General features: G+C 42.3%; 1 long non-coding RNA gene across 1 annotated transcript in view; it reads right to left on the reverse strand.

Annotated features, from left to right (window-relative positions):
* Positions 1–1664: 1664 nt before the first annotated feature.
* LOC137570696 (uncharacterized) overlaps positions 1665–22668 on the reverse strand; it is a 38888-nt gene continuing 17884 nt past the window's right edge. The window contains exon 3 of the long non-coding RNA XR_011031142.1: positions 1665–2235. This is a non-coding gene — a long non-coding RNA (uncharacterized lncRNA). The remainder of the gene's footprint in view (positions 2236–22668) is intronic.

Genomic DNA, 22668 nt, shown 5'->3' on the forward strand with positions numbered 1-22668 from the left:
CCGGCGCGTCCCCACTCTTCCACGCGGGCTCGTGGATCGATTCCCACTCGTCCCCGTGGGTGCTTCTTATCAGCCGCTCATTTTTTTCTATTGTCCACCCGCGGGGATCAAGCGCAGAATCGATCCGCCGTGGTGATTGGACACGTCGGATATTATCAATCGAGCCACCAAGTATCTCACCGTGTATGCCCAGCATTAGATTGAGTGTTACTTAAGTGATGCTAATGGATTTGACAGTAGCTTCAACTGAAAATGTGAATAATCTTAATTTAAAATTGCTGCGCTGCCCTTGCTAATAATAACAATTCTCTTATAGTTTGTCCTTGACACAACTTTATATAAAATCAACTCAGTTCCATCCAGTTCCTCTAAGTGCGCTGTGGTCTCTCCTGTATAGAGTTTACACAATCTTCTGGTGCTATGCACTCCACTGCGCGCTCAGTGATGACCTGTGTAAAAACGACCTCACATAGCGTAATACTGTATAAACAAAAAGTACAACACACTCCTCAGTGCAAGTGATAAGGTGCTCACACGTGATCCCAGCTCCCCTAAAGGTTGAAAGGCTCACCAGATAGTTTCCACCGAATCACAGGTGGTAATCTCACATCAGCACATATGTATCACTCAGACCTTCAGTGACCATATCCAATTGATAAAAAAGCAGCCTTTAATAAAACACATACAAATACATCATCGCGCAGTATGTCAGTTCCAATATAAAAAACACACTGCGCCTCTCGCGCACTCAGAACACTTACAGGATCCCTCTGGGGGATAGAGTAGCTTGTCACAGCGGTAAGTCCCTCGGTTCCAGACTCTTGAGAACTTATTCCAGCCGTTCGCGGCGTCCCGCACTGCCGGTTCCCGCGCCTCCGGACTTCCGCAACTCCAACCACGTGACCTGCGTCAGGCGTACTGGCTCCGCCCTACGCGTTTCGTCACCAGGACTCATCAGGGGCCCCTACTCTATCCCCCAGAGGGATCCTGTAAGTGTTCTGAGTGCGCGAGAGGCGCAGTGTGTTTTTTATATTGGAACTGACATACTGCGCGATGATGTATTTGTATGTGTTTTATTAAAGGCTGCTTTTTTATCAATTGGATATGGTCACTGAAGGTCTGAGTGATACATATGTGCTGATGTGAGATTACCACCTGTGATTCGGTGGAAACTATCTGGTGAGCCTTTCAACCTTTAGGGGAGCTGGGATCACGTGTGAGCACCTTATCACTTGCACTGAGGAGTGTGTTGTACTTTTTGTTTATACAGTATTACGCTATGTGAGGTCGTTTTTACACAGGTCATCACTGAGCGCGCAGTGGAGTGCATAGCACCAGAAGATTGTGAAAATGTGAATAGATCGTGATATCAAAGTGCAATCAAATCAGTGCATAGTATCTTAACAATCGAAAACAGACATAAATTCTAGGCATCCATTAAAGTTATGATCATAAACAGTATCTTTTCATGGTCAAAAGTGTATGGCTAATCTAATTTGTAGAGTTCATAAAAAGGAGAAAATGCAGGAAAAGGAGAGCTTAATAGAAAAAGATAGATGAAAAAAGAACAGATGCAGTTTCACTGTTATAGTTCCCAGACTTACAAAAGTCAGAACTAGATAGAGTTATGAGGTACCAAGTCCCACAAGGTTATACACCAGCAGTTATCTTTTCCAATATGTTTTATTTGGAGATGCATAATAACATGTCAACATTTCAACATTACGAAGCAGCAATCAAAGAGTGTTATACAGAGAGGCATAGGACCAGAACTGTGGGGGTTAAAACAGTATTGTACAGTAATTTACAGTTGCATATTTTGAGTTTTATTTGCTTCAGATGAGTGCATAGATGTTTCGGTCCTCGTGAAGTCCCATTGTAGGTGCTGAAGAGTTCTTGAGTTGACATGACCTAATTAGCGATATCTGTTTTGGGAAGTAAGTGACAGCTGAGTGACTGATTATAGTGGGGTAAATAGGGAATCATTGTTGTGGTTATGCTGAAGAGATGAGAGGTTAAAAGATGAAGAGGAGAGGATAGAGTAGAAGTTAGGAAGAGAGTTTCTGTAGTATTCCTGTGGTGGTGGGAAGTCTTACGGGCAACCTCGTTACCCTCTTTTAAGACATTATATTTTTAAATTCACACCAGCAGTTATCAATTCCAGAGGGTTCTCACTGCAACTTCCAGGGCCTTCCAGTGTCCTCCAGAGTCTCTCTGTGTGTGACATCAATTTACCTGTAATAGAAAGATACTTGCTGTGTGAACTCCACGAATATGTAGTCAGTAGAGGTCTAATGCCAATGAAATGGAATTTAAAAAATAAATAAATAACATTTTATATTAGTTTTGATGTGAGGATTACATAGTGCATATCACTGATTGCAACCTGTTGTGTTTATGGTATCATTTGTAAATAACTTCTGACCCACTTCTGTTACACTTCAGCTGTTATTGAGATATCTGCATTGCTGAACAGAACAGAGCCCACATTAAGGCAAACAATTAGGTGGTATAGTTTATTGAAAGAAAGTAGGATTGGTTGAGACACATATAGCTGGAGGAAAAAACAAGGATTGTGGAGAAGTGACTGGGTATATTTGCAGTAGAATTTGTGTAGTGTTTGTGTATTCAAGAGAAGATTTAGAGGGAACTGTGCTCGCTATACACATATCAAGGGGGGGGGGGGGTGACAATGGTGGGTTACAATGCCTAAGTGTGATGGTTGGTGGGTTTGGGGTTTGATTTCTCAGTTACCTGTTCCTTTATGGGACTCTCACGTTGTTGGCTTGTTGGTAAAGGCAAAGGGTGCATCAATGATCCATCCAAAATATGAGGAGATGTCTTGGTCATGGTTTATGATTACATGTCGTGATTTGTATAATTATTATTTTATTTTTAAGCATAGTAAGCAGTGTGTTGTAGGGCTGGAGAAGAAAGTATGAGAGCAAAGAAGAGGAGGAGGGTCTCATGAAAGAGACTACAGGTAAAATTGGGTCACATAATGAGGGGAAAATGTAGTGTACAAGCTGGAGTAAGCTAAGGTATAGGAGAGGTGTTAAAGAGACACTGAAGCGAAAAAAAATGATGATATTATGATTTGTATGTGTAGCACAGCTAAGAAATAAAACATTAAGTTTAGATACATCAGTGTAATTGTTTCCAGTACAGGAAGAGTTGAGAAACTCCAGTTGTTATCTCTATGCAAACAAGCCATTAAGGTCTCCGACTAAGTTAGTCGTGGAGAGGGCTGTTATCTGACTTTTATTATCTCAACTGTTCCTGGACTATTTACTTTTCCTCTGCTAGAGGAGAGGTCATTACTTCACAGACTGCTCTGAAAGACTCATTTTGAATGCTGAGTGTTGTGTAATCTGCACATATTATAGAATGATGCAATGTTAGAAAAAACACTATATACCTGAAAATAAAAGTATGAGAATATTTTCTTTGCTGCTAATCTTCTAGTAATTATTCATAGTACACAACCAATTCACTATATCATATTTTTTTTTCGCTTCAGTGTCTCTTTAAGGAGAGGGACATAGAAAGAGTCATGTAAGCCTCTTTATCCTCTGACAGATGTTCTCAAAGTACATCTCCCACCTACTTGCACTTTTAATATTACAGGTTGAAAGGAAGATCATTGTCATGACAACTGAAAGAGGGGTCCCATAGGCTTGATCCCTCAGTGACTAAATCTATAGAGGTTCCTTTGAGGCAGTGGTTAGTAGCTGAAGGCCAGGTCCCCAGTTTATCTCCTCCAATGTATGAGAAATATTTTATTGTTTATGATTATGTGGTTACATTATTTTTTATGGTTTATTGTACACATATTGGAATCGAATACACAGGATGTTGTGGCCATATTTTTAAAGCCATGTCATACATGATTTAAATGGTCAAGCAATGTTGGGGTGGATGGAAGAAGGGGGTGAAAGATGAGGATTCACAAATCTCCTCGTTTATGTGCTATACTGACGGAAAAAGTGAACCCTGCAGTCTACAGCACAATAAGAGGCATTCTGTCAAAACAGTCTTCCTGTATCATGAAAATGCATGTCCCCATACAGTGGCTGGTGGAAACAATGAAACAACTGCAGTTTTAATCTCTCTCATATCATCCTTACTCTCCAAATATGGTGCCATACAATTATGTGTTGGTCCACCTAAAGAGGCACTACATGGTTGCACGGTGTTTTAGAAGGGGATGTGGAACTCTAGAGTTTCCTTTAAGTGGAACTCCAGCCACACCTGCAACCACTGGGAATTTTTTTTGTATTCAAAGTTTTTATTATTAAAGAAAGCACAGTTGTGAGAAAGCGTGGAAGAGCCGCCGCCATGAGCCAGCGGCAGGCGGCTCCTTCCGCGCATAGTGAGCCTGCACACGGAGAGGCAGCCGCCTCCTCTCGGTATAAGGTGGCTGTCTCCGTGCAGGGCTCAGCGGAGCGCGGAAAAACCGCCGCGTTGGATGCGGCGGTTAGCGCGCGTACCCCCGCTGCGGAGACACCGCAGAGCGGGGCTGCCGTGGCTGGGACTCGTAGTCCCTCTAGTTTCAGAGTGACGCGCGCGCGCGCACTCAGGCAGGGAATTCATAGCAGCCAGAAGTGAGTCAGCTGACCAGGCTGGTCAGCTGACTCCGGCTCCTCTCCTCATTGGTCCAGCACTTAGGGAGGTGCTGGGAAGATGTGTGTGTATATATACGGCCAGCTGGTCATTTCTCTGGTGTCTGGCGTTGCGATCACATACGTGGGAGCACCCAGATCCGTAGGTGTGCCGGGACCAGCTGGAGCTGTAATCCTACACTTAGCTAGATTCTGTTGATAGCTAAAGTACTAGTTTGATTGTGATTATCTGTTATGAGTTTTTGCCTGCCTGACTATCCTCCTGAACTCTGACCTTGTACCTCGATATTTCTGATACTCTGTTGCCGAACCCCGGCTCGTCCTTAGACTCTGTTTCTGCCTTCTGATCTTGTACCTCAATATTTCTGATACCCTGTTGCCGAACTCTGCCTGTACCTAGACTCCGCCTCTGCTTTATGATCTTGTACTTTGTCTGTCCGTGTGTGTACGACCTGGCTTGTCCGACCTCGAGAACCGACCTTACCCTTGGAGGCGGTTCCCCGTCTTGTCAGTGATATCTCCTCCTGAGTGTTACTTTCAGAATATCCTTCCTACTGTCAGTCTGACTCCTCCCATCTTGGAGAGCTCAGGTCTGCGGAAGTAATCTGCGCAGTACTCCGTGCTGCACTGAGGCCTAGTCCTCTAATTGTTACTGTTACACCAAACACTACACTCTACTCAGGTGAACAGAGGTTAGCCAGTATATCGGATTATCGGTGATACTGCAGATCACTTATAATCTGGTATACATCTGTATTCCCAGTGATACTGCAGATCACAGGTAATCAGATCCTCTCTGTGCTTCACCGATCGTTACAACAGTAAAGATAGTATAAGCGGGTACATAGGAAAGTGAATTATGAAACTTCTATTGTCATAAATCACAACTGTATTAATGGATGTGTGGTAAACACAAATGCTATGTGAAAGGACACCAGCCTGGGCCCACCAGAAGCAAGCCAACTTGATCCATCTTTAGATAAAATGTAAAATTATAAAGAAAGAAAAAGAAAAGGGAGACAGAAAAAGAGAAAACAAGAGGGAATGTAAGAGAATAGGTTAAAGAAAACAGAAATAAAAAAAGTGATTAGGGTCCACCCAGATATAGCAGATAATTGAATGATCCCTGCTGCAACAACAAACCCCACCAATACTCCTAGTCCCCCTAATTCAGAACATAACTCTCCCATACTTTACTATAGAAGCCCCAGTTGTCCTGAAGTCTAGCTGTAAGCTCATCTATTTTATAAATAAACTACACTATAGCAAGGACCCCCTTTATGTCAGGGTGTTGAGTGTCATTCCAGTGTTAAGAAATCATATACCTTGCCACTGTCAAGTAATGATTAATAAAAAGGTTGTATATTTGGCCTTGACTTTTGGCAAAGGGAGAGCTAGTAAATAAATCCAAGGGACCTTGGGTACCGTTATATTAATGTGGTTTTTAATCAGTTGTAGACCTTTGTCCGAAATAGAATCAGAATCATTTAGAGACTGAGATGCTGGGTTTACTAACAGTTAATTTTGGGATTTTACGCTTGATATTTGCCTGATGATGCTGGAACCCCTGATGATGCTGGAACCTAGTCCTGAAAAAAGCGTTGCATTCTATGGCAGTTGTTTGATATATTAAAGAGGAACTGTAAGGAGGAATAAATATTCCTTAAAAAGCAGTATAAGACAGTGATTTAAGTATATAGATAAGAAGGATTGACTAATAAATCTCGTAACCCTGTCAGCAAGGTGCTGTAAAAATGCCATAGGCAGCCTGGGAGGATCCCTGTTTACTACTGGCAGGAGTAGCAAGTTTTTTTTTCTCTTCATCCCAGCAGTTGAAAACACGCCCACAGTGAAGGTTGTTACACCCTCCTTCCCCAACCTTTTTTTTTTCCTAACTGACATAATTTGCAGAAGCCCAGGAAGTATAATATGCACGTGTGTAAACAGAAGCAGACAGGGAATGAGCTGGAGATGCTGATTAGTGTATTGTAATATAGCTGAATAGCAGAGGCGTTTCAAACCACTGGCATTACAGCATAAGGGCCACTAGCTGCGTTTTTGCCAGAAACGCAAAACGCATGCGTTTGCTGATTCTGAAGTGCAGCTTGTTTAAAATAAGAATCTTGGGTGGCCTTTTCCACTGCTGCATTCCGATTTTTAAAAACACAAACCCATGTCTGTGCGATTATGATGCGTTTTGTGTTTCAATGTAAAGTATAGGAACGCATGAAAAACGCATAGAAATCTGTTTTGCGTTATGTATTGATTTAACCACCAGTATCTATTTTCAAGACAACACTTGCCATTTGCCAATCAGAAAAACGGAGACTGCAAATGCATAAAAAACGCACAAAACGAACATCAAAATTGGGAAAACGCAAATGCATTTGCAGTTGCGTTTTGCAGTGGAAAAGGGCCCTGAAGCACAGAGCTGTCTACAAAGGCACTGTAAATTTTCTGGCAGTCCAGGAAAAAATGTCTTGAGAGACTGAAAACTAAAGGTAACTACCGTATACATCAGGCGATGATAGGCAGATTCAACCAAGAGACAGATCTCTCTCTAATCGAATCTGATTAGAGAGAGATCTGTCAGCTGCTCGTACACCACAGTCCGATTCCCGATCAATTTCAGCATGAAATCTCCTGGAAATCGGCAGAGCCCGCCACTGTTCCTCTGTGTATAAATGTATGTACATGTATGTGAGAAGATGGAGACCGAGAGCCCAATATAGTGTAGTAAGTTATGTACAAGTTGGAGAAAATGTGAGACGTAAGTATTATACTTACAAACCTGGGTTGCTCCAAAGCAACCACTGTATACGCAGGTGGGGAGATTAGGCCTGACCCCACTCAGGACTAAGATGTCGCTCTCTGTAGATAGAGGAAATGAGGGTATATCACCCTTCCACCAAGGGTGGATCACTTTGTATACAAGAATACAGAGGCGCCAGTAGGATAAAACAAGATAAAAAGTTTAAAACGTTTTTCGGTGGCGGTGGTGGACCAACCACACACAAACAGACCAACGAGAGCTGTTGATTGTAGAAAAGGCAATTTATTCACATACTCCTAAGTAAAAATGCAACGCGTTTCACGGGCAAACATCCCGCTTCATCAGGCAATAGAAGAACGGAGTATCTCACTAAAAATGACAGAAATGTAAAGCATATCAGGGAACTGAACACAGATGTGAGGGGTAGCAAAAAGAAGGGGGGATTTATTTATTCTGGTGCATAGTATATGGAATATTACAACCGTCTGTGTGGGGTATTTAAATATGAGGTATACAGGAATGGGAAGGGGCAGCTTGTGCCACAGATTCACAAGGGTTAGGAGGGGACAGCCTGTATGGGGACGTGAGTGTGGAGGCCTAGGGATGGAGGGGTATAGGAGGATGGGATCGGTGCTGGCTGGAGTGGGTCCAGGAAATCAATAGAAGTTTACTGAAGGATTGGTGTGCATGGTGAGACGTTTGGCTAATAGTGGGAACGATCTTGAGAGAGTGTAAATATCAGACACAATTAAGTTCAGACAGGTAACTATGTACATCCATAATTTTTGAACATGCTAAAAGCTAATAACTAAGACGAAAAACCAGCGTAAATTGAAGAGGAAGGTCGCACTTACCGGCTCTGTGTCAAAAGATAGCTTGGCACCTCTGTGCAGTGCGACCTGCGAGTGGTGTTTATGTAGGGAGAATGAATTGTATGTCCGGTCTGGAGCGCGGGAGGGATTGGGGGGCGTAGTTGCATGGGCTGAGCTGACACCAATAGGTGTCTGTTGTGGGCGGGCTTGGGAGTGATGGATGGGATAGGGGGCGAGCACGAAGTGCGAATGACCTGTGTGTGTGTTGGTAAGGAGGTGACGTGTCATGACGCGCACGTAGCGGCCTGTGTCCCGATAGTATGACGCGTGTGCGTCTCAGGGTAGGGGAGGCGCGCATGCGCAAATTACATAAGTGACTCTGGCATTGGTGGAAGGCGGGTTGTGTCATAGCGGTGGCCAGCGCCTGCGCGAAAGTGCGGGGAGTGATCATGCCGCCATATTAATTGCGGGCAAAATGCGGCCAGCAATAGATTATTATGATAACAGCGCGTAGATTAGTGATGCTTATAACAATTCCACCAACACTCGGAGCAAATCTTAATGCCATACATACAGCTATGGGTCAATTGGCACATGTCTGTGGAGTCTATGGCTTTTGTTACAATGGTGTTAGGCAATGGACATAGTACCAGAAATAGATTGTCACCATCTAGTGGTGTATATGCAGATTACACGAGATTTCAATTTTTTCGCCCTGCAAACGCAATGTACATATATATATATATATATATATATATATATATATATAAAAACACATATACACACGCACCTATGCATGTGTAGAGAATAGGTGATTGTAACACAAGGTGAAATTAAAATACAATAAACTAAAAATATATAAAAACTAAAGTGGAGAAGCAATTAATAAAGAGGAGTAAAAATATATAAAAAAACAAGTGACATACATGTATATATAAAAAAGGGGGGGAAAAAGAGCGCATTTGTCATAGATATATACATAAAAGCGCAAACATCACAAATTGTCAACTCGTTTTGTACCGGTAATATGCTAAAATATAAAATGATCAAAATGACAGAGATAAAATAGGCGGAGAGTGTGTCTATTTTCATTTTTCTTTAGACGCCTGAGTTTAATCTATAAACATTATTTCTAAAAAGAAGAGAGGACTCTATTAAAAAGAGAAAAGAATATAATGTTAAAGTGGTGAATTAATAGATTTTTTCAAGAATTTCGTTTAAACCCCCTGGAGATAGGGTCTTCAGAATTTGGATCCAGAACATTTCGCGTTTCTTGAGAGAGTCAAAAGAGTCGTGACGGTTGTGCGGAATGGATTCGATGAACGTGATACGGAGGAGTGAAGGGTCGCTGTTGTGGTGGGTGGAAAAGTGACGCGAGACACTGTGCAGTGGGTATTTGTTTATTATGTTTCTTTTGTGCTGACCTGTTCTGCTTCGTGCTTGCTGAGTGGTTCTACCCACATACTGCAGCCTGCATGGGCAAGTGATAACATAAATAAGGTATTTGGTTTCACAGGTAATGGTTTCTTTGATGTGATATTCTGTTTTCGTTACATGTGAACTGAAAGATTGGGTATTTTCGACGAATTGGCAGGCTAGGCATTTTTTGTGTTTACACGGGAAGCTGCCTGGTGTATTGGTAACGGGAGTGTGTTTCGTATCTGTAGGTGTCTGGCGGAGTCTACTTGGGGCCAGTATACTGCTGAGATTGGGAGCGCGTCTGTACGTGATGGTGGGTCTAGGCGGTATGATGGATTGTAGGTAGGGGTCTTGGAGGAGAATTTCCCATCTGTTATTGAGGATGTTGCGGATCGACTGATGTTGGGCACTGTATCTGGTAATGAACCTGGGCATGTCTGAGTACTGTGTCTTAGCTTTGAGCTGTGATGAGTTGGCAGATGTTGCTTTGTGTTGTGCATCAAATAATAATTTCTTGGGATATTTGCGCTCAGTAAACTTCTTAGTAAGGATTTTGGACTGGGTGTTATACTGTTGTATATCTGTGCAGTTACGGTAAATTCTCTTATACTGGCAGTATGGGGTATTTTTTGTCCATGGGCGGTGGTGGAAACTGTTATAGTGTATGTAATTATTGGCGTCTACGGGTTTGAAGAAGGTTTTAGTTTTAATGTATGGTGGATCTGTGTATAGGATGAGGTCTAGATATTCTATAGAGACTGGGTCAGAGTGAGAAGTGAACTGTAGGCCGGCCGAGTTGGTGTTTAGGTAATTTAGAAAGGACGGAATCAGGTTAGGAGGGCCTTTCCAAATGAATATTAAATCATCTATGTACCGCTTGTAGAAAATGATATTGTTGTGGAATGGGTTGTTACTGTACATTTTTGTTTGTTCAAAGAATCCCATTGCTAGGTTAGCGTAGGAAGGGGAGAAGGAACTTCCCATAGATACGCCGCTGACCTGATGATACGTTTGTTCTTGGAAAGTGAAAACGTTATTCTGAAGGATAAATTCGGTGCACTGCATAAGGAATGTTTGTTGGACGCGTGGCATGGATGTGTTAGATTGGAGATAATATTGTAAAGCTGTAAGTCCAAAAGTGTGTGGTATGTTCGTGTATAGAGATGTGACATCGCAGGTGAGCCACGTGTAGTCTTCCTGCCACGGGATGGACTGAATAAAGCTAATAAGATGTTGGGAATCTTTGATGAAGGACGGCAGAGACTGTACATGCGGCTGGAGGTGTGTATCAATAAAACGAGATAGGTTGCTAGTGGCGGAGTCGATTCCGGAAATGATGGGTCTACCAGGTGGTTTTTGGATGTCTTTATGGATTTTGGGCAGGTAGTAGAAGAAGGGGGGAAAGAATAGCCCTCAAAACTCTGAAAAATAACCCTAATATCATCATCAAACCAGCAGATAAGGGGGGCGGGATAGTCATCCTCAACAAAACCGACTACATAGAAGAATCCCTACGATTACTCAACAACCCTAAACACTACAAACCACTACCCACTGACCCCACCCCTGAAATTAACAAAACCTTGAAACAGTTCATTGGAGAAGCCCTACTAAACAATATCATCACCAAAAATGAAAGAAACTTTATTATAAACCACCATCCAAAAACCCCCTTCTTCTACTACCTGCCCAAAATCCATAAAGACATCCATAAACCACCTGGTAGACCCATCATTTCCGGAATCGACTCCGCCACTAGCAACCTATCTCGTTTTATTGATACACACCTCCAGCCGCATGTACAGTCTCTGCCGTCCTTCATCAAAGATTCCCAACATCTTATTAGCTTTATTCAGTCCATCCCGTGGCAGGAAGACTACACGTGGCTCACCTGCGATGTCACATCTCTATACACGAACATACCACACACTTTTGGACTTACAGCTTTACAATATTATCTCCAATCTAACACATCCATGCCACGCGTCCAACAAACATTCCTTATGCAGTGCACCGAATTTATCCTTCAGAATAACGTTTTCACTTTCCAAGAACAAACGTATCATCAGGTCAGCGGCGTATCTATGGGAAGTTCCTTCTCCCCTTCCTACGCTAACCTAGCAATGGGATTCTTTGAACAAACAAAAATGTACAGTAACAACCCATTCCACAACAATATCATTTTCTACAAGCGGTACATAGATGATTTAATATTCATTTGGAAAGGCCCTCCTAACCTGATTCCGTCCTTTCTAAATTACCTAAACACCAACTCGGCCGGCCTACAGTTCACTTCTCACTCTGACCCAGTCTCTATAGAATATCTAGACCTCATCCTATACACAGATCCACCATACATTAAAACTAAAACCTTCTTCAAACCCGTAGACGCCAATAATTACATACACTATAACAGTTTCCACCACCGCCCATGGACAAAAAATACCCCATACTGCCAGTATAAGAGAATTTACCGTAACTGCACAGATATACAACAGTATAACACCCAGTCCAAAATCCTTACTAAGAAGTTTACTGAGCGCAAATATCCCAAGAAATTATTATTTGATGCACAACACAAAGCAACATCTGCCAACTCATCACAACTCAAAGCTAAGACACAGTACTCAGACATGCCCAGGTTCATTACCAGATACAGTGCCCAACATCAGTCGATCCGCAACATCCTCAATAACAGATGGGAAATTCTCCTCCAAGACCCCTACCTACAATCCATCATACCGCCTAGACCCACCATCACGTACAGACGCGCTCCCAATCTCAGCAGTATACTGGCCCCAAGTAGACTCCGCCAGACACCTACAGATACGAAACACACTCCCGTTACCAATACACCAGGCAGCTTCCCGTGTAAACACAAAAAATGCCTAGCCTGCCAATTCGTCGAAAATACCCAATCTTTCAGTTCACATGTAACGAAAACAGAATATCACATCAAAGAAACCATTACCTGTGAAACCAAATACCTTATTTATGTTATCACTTGCCCATGCAGGCTGCAGTATGTGGGTAGAACCACTCAGCAAGCACGAAGCAGAACAGGTCAGCACAAAAGAAACATAATAAACAAATACCCACTGCACAGTGTCTCGCGTCACTTTTCCACCCACCACAACAGCGACCCTTCACTCCTCCGTATCACGTTCATCGAATCCATTCCGCACAACCGTCACGACTCTTTTGACTCTCTCAAGAAACGCGAAATGTTCTGGATCCAAATTCTGAAGACCCTATCTCCAGGGGGTTTAAACGAAATTCTTGAAAAAATCTATTAATTCACCACTTTAACATTATATTCTTTTCTCTTTTTAATAGAGTCCTCTCTTCTTTTTAGAAATAATGTTTATAGATTAAACTCAGGCGTCTAAAGAAAAATGAAAATAGACACACTCTCCGCCTATTTTATCTCTGTCATTTTGATCATTTTATATTTTAGCATATTACCGGTACAAAACGAGTTGACAATTTGTGATGTTTGCGCTTTTATGTATATATCTATGACAAATGCGCTCTTTTTCCCCCCCTTTTTTATATATACATGTATGTCACTTGTTTTTTTATATATTTTTACTCCTCTTTATTAATTGCTTCTCCACTTTAGTTTTTATATATTTTTAGTTTATTGTATTTTAATTTCACCTTGTGTTACAATTACCTATTCTCTACACATGCATAGGTGCGTGTGTATATGTGTTTTTATATATATATATATATATATATATGTACATTGCGTTTGCAGGGCGAAAAAATTGAAATCTCGTGTAATCTGCATATACACCACTAGATGGTGACAATCTATTTCTGGTACTATGTCCATTGCCTAACACCATTGTAACAAAAGCCATAGACTCCACAGACATGTGCCAATTGACCCATAGCTGTATGTATGGCATTAAGATTTGCTCCGAGTGTTGGTGGAATTGTTATAAGCATCACTAATCTACGCGCTGTTATCATAATAATCTATTGCTGGCCGCATTTTGCCCGCAATTAATATGGCGGCATGATCACTCCCCGCACTTTCGCGCAGGCGCTGGCCACCGCTATGACACAACCCGCCTTCCACCAATGCCAGAGTCACTTACGTAATTTGCGCATGCGCGCCTCCCCTACCCTGAGACGCACACGCGTCATACTATCGGGACACAGGCCGCTACGTGCGCGTCATGACACGTCACCTCCTTACCAACACACACACAGGTCATTCGCACTTCGTGCTCGCCCCCTATCCCATCCATCACTCCCAAGCCCGCCCACAACAGACACCTATTGGTGTCAGCTCAGCTCATGCAACTACGCCCCCCAATCCCTCCCGCGCTCCAGACCGGACATACAATTCATTCTCCCTACATAAACACCACTCGCAGGTCGCACTGCACAGAGGTGCCAAGCTATCTTTTGACACAGAGCCGGTAAGTGCGACCTTCCTCTTCAATTTACGCTGGTTTTTCGTCTTAGTTATTAGCTTTTAGCATGTTCAAAAATTATGGATGTACATAGTTACCTGTCTGAACTTAATTGTGTCTGATATTTACACTCTCTCAAGATCGTTCCCACTATTAGCCAAACGTCTCACCATGCACACCAATCCTTCAGTAAACTTCTATTGATTTCCTGGACCCACTCCAGCCAGCACCGATCCCATCCTCCTATACCCCTCCATCCCTAGGCCTCCACACTCACGTCCCCATACAGGCTGTCCCCTCCTAACCCTTGTGAATCTGTGGCACAAGCTGCCCCTTCCCATTCCTGTATACCTCATATTTAAATACCCCACACAGACGGTTGTAATATTCCATATACTATGCACCAGAATAAATAAATCCCCCCTTCTTTTTGCTACCCCTCACATCTGTGTTCAGTTCCCTGATATGCTTTACATTTCTGTCATTTTTAGTGAGATACTCCGTTCTTCTATTGCCTGATGAAGCGGGATGTTTGCCCGTGAAATGCGTTGCATTTTTACTTAGGAGTATGTGAATAAATTGCCTTTTCTACAATCAACAGCTCTCGTTGGTCTGTTTGTGTGTGGTTGGTCCACCACCGCCACCGAAAAACGTTTTAAACTTTTTATCTTGTTTTATCCTACTGGCGCCTCTGTATTCTTGTATACAAAATGTACATGTATGTGTATTTATACATTACCTTTCCTGTATCTGTCTTCCACCGCTCCTCTCTATAAATGCCGGCCAGCGTAACGTCGCACACGCACGCCAGCGAGATATGTGCCGGCAGCAAGTATGGGAAGTGTAGCAGCGGATTCAGAAGAGGGCGGTCACTGGGAAACAGGACAGGTAATGTGTAAATACACATACACACATAGCGCCAGGAGTTTAGTCACTCACTCCGATATCGCTTGCCTTTTAGTGCCATGCACCCGACCAACCACGATAGCCAATTTGCAGCATTTCCGATTGACTCATGTGCCCAAATATCAGCCTGAAATTGGTTGCGTTGTCAATCAGGCATGCACTTGGGGGCGTGATTTTAATCTGATTTGATTATAAGCTTTCTACCCCCTGCACAATTGTGCTAATGACTGCATCTGCTCGTCCACTGATAAGAAATACAAAGATTTGTAGACAGTCCCTATTCAGTATTCTGCAGGGTCTTGAGTACAGCACCCTGCCTCCAGCCTTTTCACCCCAAATCCCCAAGAGCTTTGTACTGTAGTGATGCTGGAGCAGTCTGCAGAGCCAGCCATCAGAGTAGGACAGATGGGCCCATTCATACTGGGGATCACAAAATGCTGGCAATTAGCGCTAGCGTTTTGCGGCTGTGATTTTTTTTTTGCAGCAAACGCATATTTTTGACTACGTTTTCATGATTTTTGAGCGATTGGGATTACACAAGCACTTTAATCCGCAGAAACCGCCTACGAATTGCCCCAGTGTGAATAGGCCCTGAAGAGCACACTCATCTGACATCATCTGCAGCACTGTACAGAGTACATATTCATGTCGCTGACTGTCCTCAGAGGAGCTCACAATCTAATCCTACCATAGTTATAGTCTAATGTCCTACCATATTATTATTATTATGTATTTATATAGCACTGACATCTTCTGCAGCACATTACAGAGTACATAGTCATGTCACTAACTGTCCTCAGAGGAGCTCACATACTAATCCTACCATAGTCATAGTGTAATGTCCCACCATATTATTATTATGTGTTTATATAGCACTGACATCTTCTGCAGCACATTACAGGGTACATAGTCATGTCTCTGACTGTCCTCAGAGGAGCTCACAGTCTAATCCTACCATAGTCATAATGTAATGATCTACCATATTATTATGTAGTTATATAGCACTAACATCTTCTGCTGAACTTTACAGAGTACATAGTCATGTCACTGACTGTCCTTAGAGGAGCTCACAGTCTAATCCTGTGTCAAAATAAACACATGACGTAGCTGCAAATGAATATTACATACTAACCTCACCGTCAGTTCCTCTCAGAAGCTCAACATTTTCTTCTTACAATGATGCCTTCCAGTTCTGACAATATTTTGTCAGAACTGAAATATACCAGTTGCTGTCAGTTATGTATCAGCAGTTGTCAGTTACAACTGAATGTGCAAGGTAATGTCCATGTTTCCCTATGGTTCAAGTGGGGTGATATTACAGTTTAACAGTGTGCTGACCAGGAAGCTGTTAAGGGGTAATGGCCGTTTTTAAAATGGAGGATGGAGAATTGAAATGATCACAGTGGACAAATGGGACGCAGGAGAGGAGAAAGAGATTGAGGAGTATACAGGAGGTAAGTATGATCTGTGTATGGTTATTTTTACTTTTTATTTTCAGTTCAGGTTCTCTTTAAAGGAGTCATTAAGGGATATGAGGAAAATAAGTGCCACTTACCCGGGGCTTCGTCCAGGCTGACCAGGACGAAGGCTGACCCTGTACTGCACCGGCGTGAGCGTCTCTATCACTGCCACGTGGACCGGAGCGTACTGCACAGGCGTAGTAGTTCTGCGCCTCTGCAGTATGCTCAGGTCCACGTGGCGGTGATTGACAGCACCCCTCACGCAGGTGCAGTACCTCCTGGTCGGCCTGACGTCATTGCCGGGGACCGGAAAGCTTCACAAGCGAACGGCTCACCGCAGAGCTGCACCAAGGGACATGCTGGGAGCTTGGGGCTGGACGAAGCCCCGGGTAAATAGCACTTATTTTCCTTCAATTCCCTTGAGGACTCCTTTAAGGCATAAATAAGGGACAGCTGGAGAGGTCTGACTTCTAGCTCTGCACTTTTACTACTTTCTAAGCAAAGCACAGGAGACACAGCAGTGTAAAGCATGCTGGCAGCCTGTCACTGAGTCTGCACTGCTCTCTGCTTTGTTTCTGAACTCAAAGTAAAAAAAGTTCAGGCTAAGAAGTCAGACCTCTCTCCCCCTCCCCCAGATGCATCAGACAGGCAGCGTTTTCACACTGTATACATTTTATCAGATGCTGGAGATTACCTGTCATGCCTGTGGGAGAGAAACAGTGAGAAGGACAGTGGATGAGTGAGCAGGCTGCTAGATACACGCTGCTCTCTCTCCTGAAAGCTTCTGGCACTGCACGAGATTTGGGGGCGTGGCCGGCTCACTCTGCTGCCTGTCTCTTGTTGAAGGAGACTTTTTTTTTTCCCCAAACACCAGGAGAGAGCTTGTGACGTTTCTAAACGTCACTACCCAGAAGGCACTGAGAGTAGGCTAATTATTATACATCCGCGGAGGCAGCTAGTGTGGTGGGCGTGGCTTATTGGTTAAAGCTACAGAAACTAAGTAAATTTATATTATTTTACTAGGAGATACTTGTTTTTCCCCTATAAAGTGGGCATGATGTACACACTGGTGCTGAGTACAATAGGAGGTTACAGTTCCTCTTTAAAGTTATAATTATTTATCTCACTCTCTTTTCCCTCAGAGAAGGTAAAAACTCTTTTTAAACAGTTTTTTAATGATTTTATTTCATTTTGGTGCCTCTGAAACATAAGTGTTAGTTAAAATTAATTTAGTTAATTAAAATGGAAATAATGCATTGATTAATGTAAGATAAAATATGTGATTGTGCGTGATACACCATACCATATCTTATATTAACATTTATGCATAGTTTTGTTAGTGAATCAGTGCCGTTGAGAGAAGTGAACTCTGTTGGCTGAGCACTCAAGACTCACTCTATGCAGCACCTTTTTTTCCTATGTGGCCTCAGACAGACAGAAGTGCTTTCTTGTAGTTGCTGATCTGTTAAAAAAATGTATTTACAAAGTATGCACCAGAATTTTTTTTCACATGTTATCTAAGCTTGATGGTATCAAGGAAACACACGTTTTCTATTTTTCTCTAATAATCAACTCAAGAAGGTTGTTTAATTTCAAGAAACCCAGGAAAAACTAGAAGCTTAAATGTTTTATGTTCCATCTGTAAAGAGCAATTGTGCTGTCATTCTAAATGGCATCTTCAATGCCTTACGGGCAACATGCATTTTATTTAACAAAATGGATAAATGTACCACTACTCCATGTGTTGAAATAGAATTTTATAGATACAGATTTTTTTTGCTTATTATTATTTTTAATTAAGTTAAGCAGTAGGTAAGAGAAGTAGACAGAGCCCTTTAAATAAACCCCTGTAATTAAATGGTCCTTGTTTTATTGCAGGATTTGTGAAGAGGTTTATAAATAATATAATTGCAATCCTGACTAGTAATTAAAATGTAATTGCGTTACATATTTCATCATATATATAAATATATATCAGAATCAAACTAATGATTGAATAGAATGTGTGTTCTTGAATCATTCATTTCATAATAATACATTTCAATTAAAAATATGTTTTTTTTTTCTCTTGGATTTTTGTGTTTTAACAAATTACCATAGTAGATTACAAATAGAAAAATAAAACGTTATAAATTGAATATGCAACAGGTGTCATATACTTAAACAGCAATCTGTGGCGGCAACTTGTATTTAAAGGGTCTCCCATGTGGAGGAGCACAAAGGTAGTAAGGAGTATAGTGCTAATCCTTTTTGTTCTTCATAAGCAGAAAAATTCAGGCACTTACTACATAACACAAGTATAATATGATTAATCAGTAGTATAATCCCAAACAATACAGTGCTAGGCCACACGTGTCTGAAATCTACAAACAGTACCCAATGCAGATTGCACCCAGTATTATTGTGTATTAATACAAGGACTGCAGTTTTCATTGCATGACCAAATTTGACTTACCTTATATACTCGTGTATAAGTCTAGTTTTTGGGCCCAAAAACGTGACCCAAAAGTGGGGGTCTCGGCTTATACACGAGACACTACCAAAGTGAATCCCCCCTGAATGCTGTGCGATGACTGCTGTGGTGAAAGTTGTGCATGTAGTTGAGCGGGCTGTGGTCTGGCTTCAGCTATACATACTGCTCCACCTATGGGGGGCGGGGGTTGATGGATACTACCCACATGGCAGTAAACCGCAGCAGGCTGGCACAAGCTAGTGTTGCTTAAAGTGAACCTCTGGACTAAAAATCTACTCAGCAGAACTGAAAAGGCTTGGTGTTTCTTTAACAGTTTCACAGCATCAGAACTTTGTTTTTCTTACCAAAGCTTCATTTTTAGCTGCATTTTTAGCTAAGCTCCACCCATCAAAGAAGACTGCCCAGGCTTTTTTTCCCTGATGCTGTGCAAAGCATGATGGGATTTCCTATGTTGTTATTCATGTTGCCTAGCATCTGGGAGGGGTGATCAGCACACAGGACAGTTGGAATTGTGTCTCATGCTCCCTGTCACCTCCTTACAACCAAAAAGATGGCTGCCCTCATGAATTAAAACATTTGCCTGTTCTTTTAAAACAGAGTGGGTAAGAGATTATATTACCTATCTATTTTAATTAACATAACTAATGTAACTTAATGACAGTATGTTTGCTTAGGCTGAAGTTCCTCTTTAACCTTCTGTCACTTATTTTGACTATTGAAACTCACCAGTAGGCAGTAGCTGCTGCATTTACTACCCCCGACTTATACATGAGTCAATCTTTTTTTCCAGTTTTAAGGTAAAAGTTGGGGGTCTGCTTATACTTGGGTCGGCTTATACACGAGTATATACAGTATTTCAAAGGGACATTGCCCTTCATTTTATATTTTACATAGTATTGTATGCTTGAATGAAATGCATTAAGAGTATGAGGGAGACCAGCTTGTAGGAAGACTTACAGATTTAAATCACTATTTAGACCATGAAGGTACATGGAATAGCATTCATAAATCCAGTACGACTCCTTTTTAAGCAGTTGTTTCTCAAAGTCTCCACTTTGAGAACCAATATTAAATGTATATATACCCATTACTTTGAGATCTCTAGAGTCAGAGGTGTGTTCCTTTTTAAAGTACATTGTGATCTGGCACTTCTAATTTTTGCCTTTAATATCAACAACATGCTCTTCTATTCTAGCTTTTAAAAATCTATAGGTCTTCCCAATATAAATCATATTGCAGCTCCATAGTAATTGAAAAGCAACTTTCTCTGTCGACAATTAATAAAGTCGTTAATGACAAAATGTTTTGTTCAGTCACGGCTGACAAACTTTTCCCCTTTCTTCACATATTGACAAATGTTACAATCACCGCAACAATGCACACTAGATGAACCTCTTTGTTTATACTTATTTTTATATGCAAATTTGCTGCTAACTAACAGGTAATGCAAATCGGTAGTCATTCTGGGTGCTATAAGTGGATTTTTTTAAAGTATAGATTTAAAAACTTGGTCTCTGCACAATAAGTGCCAGTGTCTGGATAATACAGGATCTTCTCAAAAAATTAGCATATTGTGATAAAGTTCATTATTTTATGTAATGTACTGATAAACTTTAGACGTTCATATATTTTAGATTCATTACACACAACTGAAGTAGATCAAAGCCTTTTATTGTTATAATATTGATGATTTTGGCATACAGCTCACGAAAACCCAAAATTCCTATCTCAAAAAATTAGCATATCACAAAATGGTTCGCTAAACGAGCTATTAACCTAATCATCTGAATCAACTAATTAACTCTAAACCCCTGCAAAAGATTTCTGAGGCTTTTAACCCTCCTGGCGGTATATTAAAAACCGCCAGGGGGCAGCGCAGCCGTTTTTTGATTTTTTTTTTAAATCATGTAGCGAGCCTAGGGCTCGCTACATGATAGCCGCTGCTCAGCGGCATCCCCCCAGCCCCGCCGATCGCCTCCGGCGATAGGCGATCAGGAAATCCCGTTCAAAGAACGGGATTTCCTGGAGGGCTTCCCCCGTCGCCATGGCGACGGGGCGGGATGACGTCACTGACGTCATGGACGTCGTGACGTCTAAGGGAGTCCCGATCCACCCCTTGCCGCTGCCTGGCGCTGATAGGCCAGGCAGCGCAGGGGTCTAGGGGCGGGCTGTGTTGCGACATGGATAGCGGCGATCGAGCGCGGGGCGTGAGAAAACCCAGCAGGGCCTGAGAAAACCTCCTGCGCGGCTACCGCCAGGAAGGTTAAAATCTCCCAGCCTGGTTCATTACTCAAAACCGCAATCATGGGTAAGACTGCCGACCTGACTGCTGTCCAGAAGGCCATCATTGACACCCTCAAGCAAGAGGGTAAGACACAGAAAGAAATTTCTGAATGAATAGGCTGTTCCCAGAGTGCTGTATCAAGGCACCTCAGTGGGAAGTCTGTGGGAAGGAAAAAGTGTGGCAGAAAACGCTGCACAACGAGAAAAGGTGACCGGACACTGAGGAAGATTGCAGAGATGGAACGATTCCAGACCTTGGGGGACCTGTGGAAGCAGTGGACTGAGTCTGGAGTAGAAACATCCAGAGCCACCGTGTACAGGCATGTACAGGAAATGGGCTACAGGTGCCGCATTCCCCAGGTAAAGCCACTTTTGAACCAGAAACAGCGGCAGAAGCGCCTGACCTGTACTTGACACTGGACTTCAGGCATTTTGGCATTTCCCTCTCCCCAGTCTTCCTTCAGACTGTGGCACCTTGATTTCCGAATGACGTGCAAATCTTGCTTTCATCCGAGAAAAGTACTTTGGACCACTGAGCAACAGTCCAGTGCTGCTTCTCTGTAGCCCAGGTCAGGCACTTCTGCCGCTGTTTCTGGTTCAAAAGTGGCTTGACCTGGGGAATGTGGCACCTGTAGCCCATTTCCTGCACACACCTGTATACGGTGGCTCAGGATGTTTATACTCCAGACTCAGTCCACTGCTTCCGCAGGTCCCCCAAGGTCTGGAATCGGTCCTTCTCCACAATCTTCCTCAGGGTCCGGTCACCTCTTCTCGTTGAGCAGCGTTTTCTGCCACACTTTTTCCTTCCCACAGACTTCCCACTGAGGTGCCTTGATACAGCACTCTGGGAACAGGCTATTCATTAAGAAATTTCTTTCTGTGTCTTACCCTCTTGCTTGAGGGTGTCAATGATGGCCTTCTGGACAGCAGTCAGGTCGGCAGTCTTACCCATGATTGCAGTTTTGAGTAATGAACCAGGCTGGGAGTTTTAAAAGCCTCAGGAATCTTTTGCAGGTGTTTAGAGCTAATTAGTTGATTCAGATGATTAGGTTAATAGCTCGTTTAGAGAACCTTTTCGTGATATACTAATTTTTTGAGATGGGAATTTTGGGTTTTCATGAGCTGTATGCCAAAATCATCAATATTATAACAATCAAAGGCTTTGAACTACTTCAGTTGTGAGTAATGAATCTAAAATATATGAAAGTCTAAAGTTTATCAGTACATTACATGAAATAATGAACTTTATCACAATATGCTAATTTTTTGAGAAGATCCTGTATATCCCCTACAATATTGAAATGTGCCCCATAAGTACTTACAATATGTGTGCAGCTGAGATTCTACTTGGGGTGATTCTGATTATTATCAGTTGACTGTTAGGGGGAAACCCTGGTTGATCATTCCCTTTCCTGAGGAGCTTGGCCCTCCTTTTCTAAATGATTTGTGATTTTCAGGATTAATTAGGCATGACGAGTATCCCTTTACTGATT

This window comes from Hyperolius riggenbachi, chromosome 4 (assembly GCF_040937935.1).
Source record: "Hyperolius riggenbachi isolate aHypRig1 chromosome 4, aHypRig1.pri, whole genome shotgun sequence".
NCBI lineage: Eukaryota > Metazoa > Chordata > Amphibia > Anura > Hyperoliidae > Hyperolius > Hyperolius riggenbachi.